The following is an 8,050-nucleotide window of genomic DNA, read 5'->3' on the forward strand; positions in this document are numbered from 1 at the left end:
TCTGGCTAGACCAGAGGATGTACACTGGTACAGATAGGAACTGGAAACGCAGGTAATCCAGGGCGGATGATCCCTTCAGGACCAGTGGTGAGAGTGGTGATACCGGGAGGATGGAGGGACAGTGGGGTAGAGAGGGAGAACCAATTATAAGAATCTACATATAACCTCCTCCATGGGGGATGGACAACAGAAAAGTGGGTGAAAGGAGACGTCGGAAAGTGTAAGATATGACAAGATAATAATTTATAAATTATCAAGGGTTCATGAAGGAGGAGGGAGCGGGGAGGGAGGGTAAAAATGAGGAGCTGATGTCAGGGGCTTAAGTGGAGAGCAAATTTATGAGAATTATGAGGTCAATGGATGTACAAATGTGCTTACACAATTGATGTATGCATGGATTGTGATAAGAGTTGTATGAACCCCCAATAAAATGATATTTTTTTCAAAGAATGTGTGTTTTCACGATTCCATTGATTCACAGTTTCTAAGTGGGCACAGCCCTTATCCCAGATTCTCTGGAATACTTGTTTCCCTCTTGTAGTCAATGGGATAATCTTCTCTGTCCCTTATCCCATCCGCACTCCCCTCAGGAGCTCCCTTTCTGAATGTAGGTCTCTAGATTGAAGTAAGAATTTCTGGGTGGAACAAACAAATAAGTAGTCAACTACTAACTGAAAAGTTGGTGGTTCAAACCAACCCAGGGGTGCCTCAGAAGACAGGCCTCGTGATCAGCTTCTGAAAGGAAAGTCTGTGGAGCAGTTCTGCCCTGCACACATGGGTTTACCATGGATTGCAATCAAGTCAATGAAAACTGACTTTAAAAAAATTTTGTTTTATAGATTGGGTTGTCAGTTCCATCCCATTCCAATGCTGAATAGAGATATGGGAGCTCCCCCACCCCAGATTCTGTGGGTAAAGGGGGCAGGGAGAAAAGAGGCTCTCACCAAAGTCTGAACTCAAGGTGGACTATCTATCAGAAAATTGGGCATTCCACCCTGCTAATATGAAAATTCCGTAACATGCTTTACATGGATTCGTATGCTAAAGGATCTTTGTCCTTTCTATCTACATTTATCTTTCTTTACAGTAATGGACCTCTCCCTTTCTATTACTATAGCTTGAGTTTTTTGTCAGAGCCTACTGGAGGAGAGAGCAGCCCTGGTAGCATACTTGTTACGTGTTGGGCTGATAACCTCAAGGTCAGTAGTTCAAAACTACCAGCTGCTCCTCGAGAGACAGGCAGGGCTTTCAATTCCCATAAAGAGTTACAGTTTCAGAAACTCACAGGGGCTGTCTTACCCTGTCCTACTGGGTCAGCAGGACCCATCATCAGCTTGATGGCCCTCAGTTTGGATTTTGGAGTTGGGGATATGGTGAAAAGAGAAATGAAATCTATTTACTCTGTGTGAACTTATTGGCAGTGCGAGATTGTCTGTAGGGGTGTGTGGTTGGACCTCTTCTTGATTCTCAGAAGCCCCATTTTTATCATCAACACTTTGGATCCCTTCGTTTGACTTTAATTTACTTTTTCCTGACGTCTAGATAGCTCCATTTAGATGTATAACAGGCATCGTGAACTTAAAAACTTCAAACCAGATTCACCGAGCAGACAGGCCCTGTGAGCTTCTCAGATTGTGCCTCTTCATAGGAACAGAAAGCCCCAGCTTTCTCCTGCAGAGCCGCTGGTGGTTTCAAACGATTAGCAGCCCAACTCGGCACCGCCAGGCCTCTCGGCTCCCAAACTTCCCAACTTGAACTTTCTGCCTCCATCTCTTTTTCTCTCCCATTCTTCTTTATTTTATCTCAATAAATGATGTTCTGACTGAGCTTGTTGCCCGGGCCAAAATATTTGGAATCATCATTGATTTTCTCTCAAAGCAGTCAAATCCATCAGCAAATTCTATTAGCTTTCATTGACTTTTCCTTTAAAATATATACTAAATTCAACTATTCTTTCATGGCTTCCATGTCTACCATGCTAGTGGACACCATCATAATCTCGTACTTGATTTTTTTAACTTAGTAACAGCTTATTTATTATTTTTAAATGCTGCTGAGCTATCATTCACATCATACAATTCAATAGTTCAGTCATATCAAGAAGGGTTGTGCAATCATCACCATAATCAAGTTTAGAGCTTTTTCTTCTTTCTTGTACCCATTGGTGTTGACTCCCAATTTCCCCCACCCTATAGCACAGGGGAGACCTACCATTGTGGGTTTCTGAGACTGCACCTCTTTACGGGAGTACAAAGCCTTGTATTTCTCTCGTGGAGTGTCAAAAAGAACCATGGACAAACAAATCTGTCTCAGAAAGCATGTGCCCAGAACACTCCTTAAAGGCAAGGATGACCAGACTGCGTCTCACAGACTTTGGACGTGTTGTCAGTAGAGAGCAGCCCCTGGAGAAGCAGATCAGGTTTGGTAAAACGGAGGGATGGTGAAAAAGAGGGGGAACTGACACAGTGGCTGCAACAATGGGTTCAGTCATAACCACAATTGTGAGGGGGGTGCAGGACCAGGCAGTGTCTCATTCTGTTGTGCATAGGGTCACTATGACTTAGAACCGACTCGACAGTTCTAATGACTAAGGTATGTTTGCAGCTGTTTCTTGTTTGGGGTTGTACCACATCAGCAACTAAAACTCCTGAAACCTTTGCTCCATACACATCATTAAGGTCAACATTACTCTGAGGAGGCAGCTCGCTACTCCCCAGTCATATTTTGCCTTCCAACATGAGGAACTCATCTTTTGGTCTGATATCAGATAATGCTCCACTGATATTCAGAAGGATTTCAGTTGCTGTTTTTTCAAGAAATAAATTGCCATGTATTTTTCCCTAGTTAATTTGAGTCTACTAGGTTAAGTGCGACTGAAGTGTGTCCCCCGCGGGTAACCCTGCACATATTTGAAGTACCACTGGCATTGCCCCCAGCATCACAGCTATGTGCAAACCACCTCAGGACAACTGGCTGTCAGACAGGGATTCATTCTAGGTCATAATTCTGAGTGGTCTTTCTTGATCTAGTCAAATAACTGTTAGAAATTAAACAGATGTTCGGTAAAGGTCCAGGCTTAGTGCGTATGCTTACCCCTGAAGCTAGGTATAGAGTCTACCTAGCTGAAGGGGAGTGAGAAAGTCTGCTGAGCAGGCCAGCAACAACAAACCTCACAAAACAATCCCTGACAAAAGTCCCTGCCCTGGTTATCTTCTCGTTCCTCTACTTGGACTCCTATCTGAATCTCAGTAGAGAGGGCTGTTTAAGAGTAAGCGCCACATTAAAGAGCTGTTTCGATAAATGCCTGTGGGGTATTGAATAGACAAGACCATATGAGAGACATTGGCTTTAATAGTTCCAGGTGGGCAGGAGGAAGCTTTGTGATGGCAGCAGCAGCAACAGCAGCGGCCCCTCAATGCATCAGTGCCTTTGTTATGAGCATCAGAAGCTTCAGAAGAAGATTATAACCCCTGGGAACTAGAGAAAGAAAGAAAAAAATGGTGGAAGCCACTGGGGAGGTGAGAGGATTCTGTTCATGAATCTCTGTGACAGGCTTCTGGGACATTCACAGAAGTAGTTGGGATGGTAAAAAGCTTTGAAAAGGGGTGAATGCAGGTAGGGGCAGAGTCAGAGAAAACTCTTTGTGTGATTATATTATTACTTAATTTTTACTGACAGCCTAGTTCCCAGGTCACAAGAGCATCCACTGATCACAGATATGCAAGGAACGGGTACAGCAGATGACCCGGTGATCCCCCCACTCCTTTGAAATCATAGCCCTGTTCTGAAATCATGAGAAGCTACAAAATACTGCCTCTCCCCAGGAAGCTTCAAAATGAGGCAGGGGGTCGATGGGTTCATCCAGTGGCACCCCCTGTCTGAGCTATGGTATGGACTCACTCAGCTGTTCTGACTCAAGGAATTACTTTGCCCACTCTGTTACCTATTTTCCATTGCCTGACTTAAAGCACAGCCACCGACCAAAAGCATCATTAGACTAGACCTGACAACATGATTAAAAAAAAATCTGTTAAAGCCCTATGGAGGACAGTTCTACTCTGACACACATAGGAGTTCCAGGAGTCAGAAATGAAATGCACGAAAATTGATTGTCTTGGGTTTCTCTTGACACCGCCTTCACCCTGCTTGGGAACTCTACATGTTCACTCTTGCCTATCTCTTCAGACTCCAGACTCTGTCTGCGTCCTCCACTTTGCCTTGACACTTTGGATTCAGATCCTGCCTTTACCCTCATAACTCACTGTAACTAGCTCCCTGGTCCTTATTTCTAGTTTCACTATCCACCTGCTGGCCCAGCAAGTTTGTCAGTCCCAGCTCACATTCTTTGGCAGCCACCCATGACCTAGCATTGCCAGTGTCTTTCCATCTTACTCCCCTTGTCACTTGAATTACTTTCTACACCCACCCTTCCAGTGTAAAGATGCTGCTCACGTCGATGCCTAATGTCTTCATATTTCATCAGCTTGTCTGACTGCAGGAACCTTCATAACCTCTCTGGCAATCCATTTCACTGTCTAATCACCCTGATAGTCAAAGTTCTCCTTTCTGTCACACCATTTAGTAAGAGTCTGAATGCTGCTGAACAATAATCATTCTAAATGTCACCCACCAGGGCCAGATGAGCACCGTGAGCCTCAGGGTATGTATGACTTGGAGTGTGCCCAGAATGTAGACACCTGTTTGTGATTGAGACGATGACCTCCCTGAGTCTATATCATTGATGGACCTAGGAGACGATAAGGCTCTCTCTGAAAGCATCTCAGGAGAAAATAAGCAAACAGTGGGATGGCTTGAGGGGCTCCGGGGCAAACTGAAGTTCTTGGGGAAGAAGAGCTCAGACTGGAGCTGGAGCAAGGCAATCTGCAGTGGCAGGACGCAATCAGGGAAATCCTTTGATTCATGCAGGCTGCAAATGTTTGGCCTAGTGCCTGGTAAATTAGGTCTCATTAAACAAAAAAAATTTTTTTAACTGTGAATTGGATAAAGGTTTACAGAGTGAATCAGTTTTCCATTCAATAATTCATACGCAGGTCACTGATCGCAATACCCACAATGCAATATTACTTATCCCACTTCCTCTGCATGCTTCCTGTTTCCATTTTTCCTTAGTTCCTACCCCTTCCTGCCTTGTGAACTTTGCCTACGGGCAAATCCTCCCCTTTTGATCTCAAATGGTTGATTCTTCTAAGGAGTGTGTACTTCCCTAGTGTTCTCATTCACTTTAACAGTTCGGGGTACATTCAGTTCTGGACCTGAAGGGTGGCCAGAGTCTTGGGAAGTCCCATCAGTCTCTATCTGACAAGTAAGCCTAGTCTTTTTCTTTTATGATTTTGAGTTTTGTTCCACATTTTCTCTATTCTATCTATTAGAGCAGCGGTTCTCAACCTGTGGGTTGTGACCTCTGTGGGGGTTGAACAACCCTCTCACAGGGGTCACCCAATTCATAAGAGTAGCAAATTTACAGTTATGAAGTGGTAACAAAAATCATTTTATGGCTGGTGGGTCACCACCACATGAGAAACTGTATTAAAGGGTCACGACATTAGGAAGGTTGAGAACCACTGTATAAGAGAGATTTAAATCAAAACAACAATGAGATATCATCTCACTCCAGAATTAATAGTAAAGGTTTAAACAAAATAGAAATCAGTGAATACTGGAAAAGATATTGAGAGACTGGATCACTGCTGTTAGAATTATAACATCTTATAAGGACTGCGGAAAATAGTTTGGCACTTTTACAAAAAGCTGGCAGTAGAAATACCATATGATCCAGCAATCCCACTACAAAGTACATCCACTAGGGGAGTACGAGCCTTGACGTGAATAGATATGTGAACACCCATGTTCATCACCGCACCACTCATAACGAAAACATGGAAAGGCCTAAATGCCCATCGACGGAAGAATGAATAAACAACTAGGGAAAACACACTCAGTGGAATACTATGAGACCTTTCAGAAAAACGAATCTCCTCATTTTTTCCTGCCCTCCCCGTCCTCCCTCCTTCATGAACTCTTGATAATTTATAAATTATTATTATTTTGTCATGTCTTACACTGGGGAGCTGATACCAAGGGCTCAAGTTGAAAGAAAATGCTTCGATAATGATGATGAAAACAAATGTACAAATGTGCATGACATAATGGATGGATGTATGGATTGTGATGAGAGTTGTACAAGCCCCCAATAAAATGATTTTAAAAATAGAAAAAAGAAGAAGAATGAATCTGTGAATCACCTGATCATGTGGATGAAGCTGGAGGACATTATGCTGAGTGAAATCAATCAATCACAAAAGGACCAATAAGACTGTCTCAGATTGTATGAGATCACTATTTCTTTATTATTAAAAGTTCATTTTGTTGGGGACTCCTACAACACTTGTTAAATCCATACATCGCTTGCAACAGGCGGATTTGTACATATGTTGCCTTTATTCTTTTCTAGACATTTACTTTCTATTGAGCCCTTGATATCAGCTCCTCTTTTATCCCTCCTCCTCCCCCCACCCTCATAACGCCTCGATAGATTATAAATTATTATTTTCATATCTCATACCAACAGCTGTCTCCCTTCCCCCATGTTTTCTGTTGTTCTTCCCCCTGGAGAGGGGTGTATGGTTATGTGTCGATCATTGTGATCGGTTCCCCTTTCTCCCTTCCTCTCTTCCTCTTCCCCCTACCCTTCTGGTATCGCTATTCCCACTCCTATTCTGGATTCTGTGTGTCATGAGCACCCATCTCTTGTCTATACGTGTGTACATGTTCCTGTCTAGTCTGAATTGAGAAGAAGCACTAGGGTCATGGAAGTGGGGGGTGAGGAAGCTTCAAGGAACCAGAGGGATATAGTGTGTTTCACTGATGCTTTACTGTACCCTGGCTGACTGATCCCTTCCCTGTAGCCCCTTTGTGGGGAGTTTGCTCCGCTGTATACAGATGGGCTTTGGACCGCTGCTCCAGCCCCACTCGTTCTCAACAATATGTTTTTGTTTGTTATGTGTCTGATGATGCCTATTACCCAGTCCCTATGACTCCTCATGATCGCACTGGCGGTGTGCTTCTTCCATGTGGGATTTTTGCTTCTCTGCTGAATGGCAGCTTGTGTAACTTCAAGCCTTTAAGATCCCAGATGCTATATCTTTTAATAACCGGGCACCATCTGCCTTCTTCACCACATTTGCTCATGCACCCGTTTTGTCTTCAGTGATTGTGTCAAGAGGGTGAACAATGCGACCACTATTTAAAAAGTTTTCACACATATCACTTCTTGGCCTTTTGGCTAAGATCAAGTGTAGTATCTGTTCTTATAAGTTAAAAAAGTTTTCACACAAACAGAAACATTATTTGATGGTTACCAGTGATGGGAGGGTAGATGCCTATTAACCTGGGTAAAGGGGAGGACAATATATAATCAGAAGTTAGTGAAAATGATGAAGGTAGGTACTTGGAAGAGTACAAGAGTTAAAGATATCAGACATCAATAGTAATATACACAATCCTGCAATAACAATAATCTATGAGTGGATGCATAAGTAGACATGCAATCTGAACAGGTGTTAGAAAGAGAATAGGACTATAGCCATGAAAAAAATATATATATATACGCACACACATAAGTTTGGCAGAGTATAATTCTATACAATGTGTTTTTCTATGCTGCCCATAAACCCAATAATATAATAGGGAGAACAATTATTAAAAATGCTTAACCACAATCAAACACTTTAAGGGAATGAGTTGCTGGGCCTGTGCGATCAGGACCATAGTCTCAGGGGACAACAAGGCCAATTGGCATAACATAGTTCACAAAGACAATGTTCTACCTCCTACTTGGGTAAGTAATGACGAGGGTCTTAAAAGCTTGTGACAGCCATTTGAGATGCAAAAATTGGTCTGTCGCCATCTACAGCAAAGAAGAATAAAGGAAATTGAAGACATCTGGAAAGAACCAGTCCCCTGGATGAATGGACCTTGAAACCTCAGCCTCTATGACCCTGAGATCAGAGCTGATGGTGCCTGCTTACCA

At 43.0% G+C, this 8,050-nt stretch overlaps 1 pseudogene; it reads left to right on the forward strand.

Moving 5' to 3' along the window:
• Positions 1-7,283: 7,283 nt before the first annotated feature.
• On the forward strand, positions 7,284-7,384 carry LOC115872614 (annotated as a pseudogene).
• Positions 7,385-8,050: the final 666 nt, after the last annotated feature.

The sequence above is a fragment of the Echinops telfairi genome, unplaced genomic scaffold (assembly GCF_000313985.2).
Source record: "Echinops telfairi isolate 266 unplaced genomic scaffold, ASM31398v2 ScPeMD7_7427;HRSCAF=8465, whole genome shotgun sequence".
In the NCBI taxonomy this organism is placed as follows: domain Eukaryota; kingdom Metazoa; phylum Chordata; class Mammalia; order Afrosoricida; family Tenrecidae; genus Echinops; species Echinops telfairi.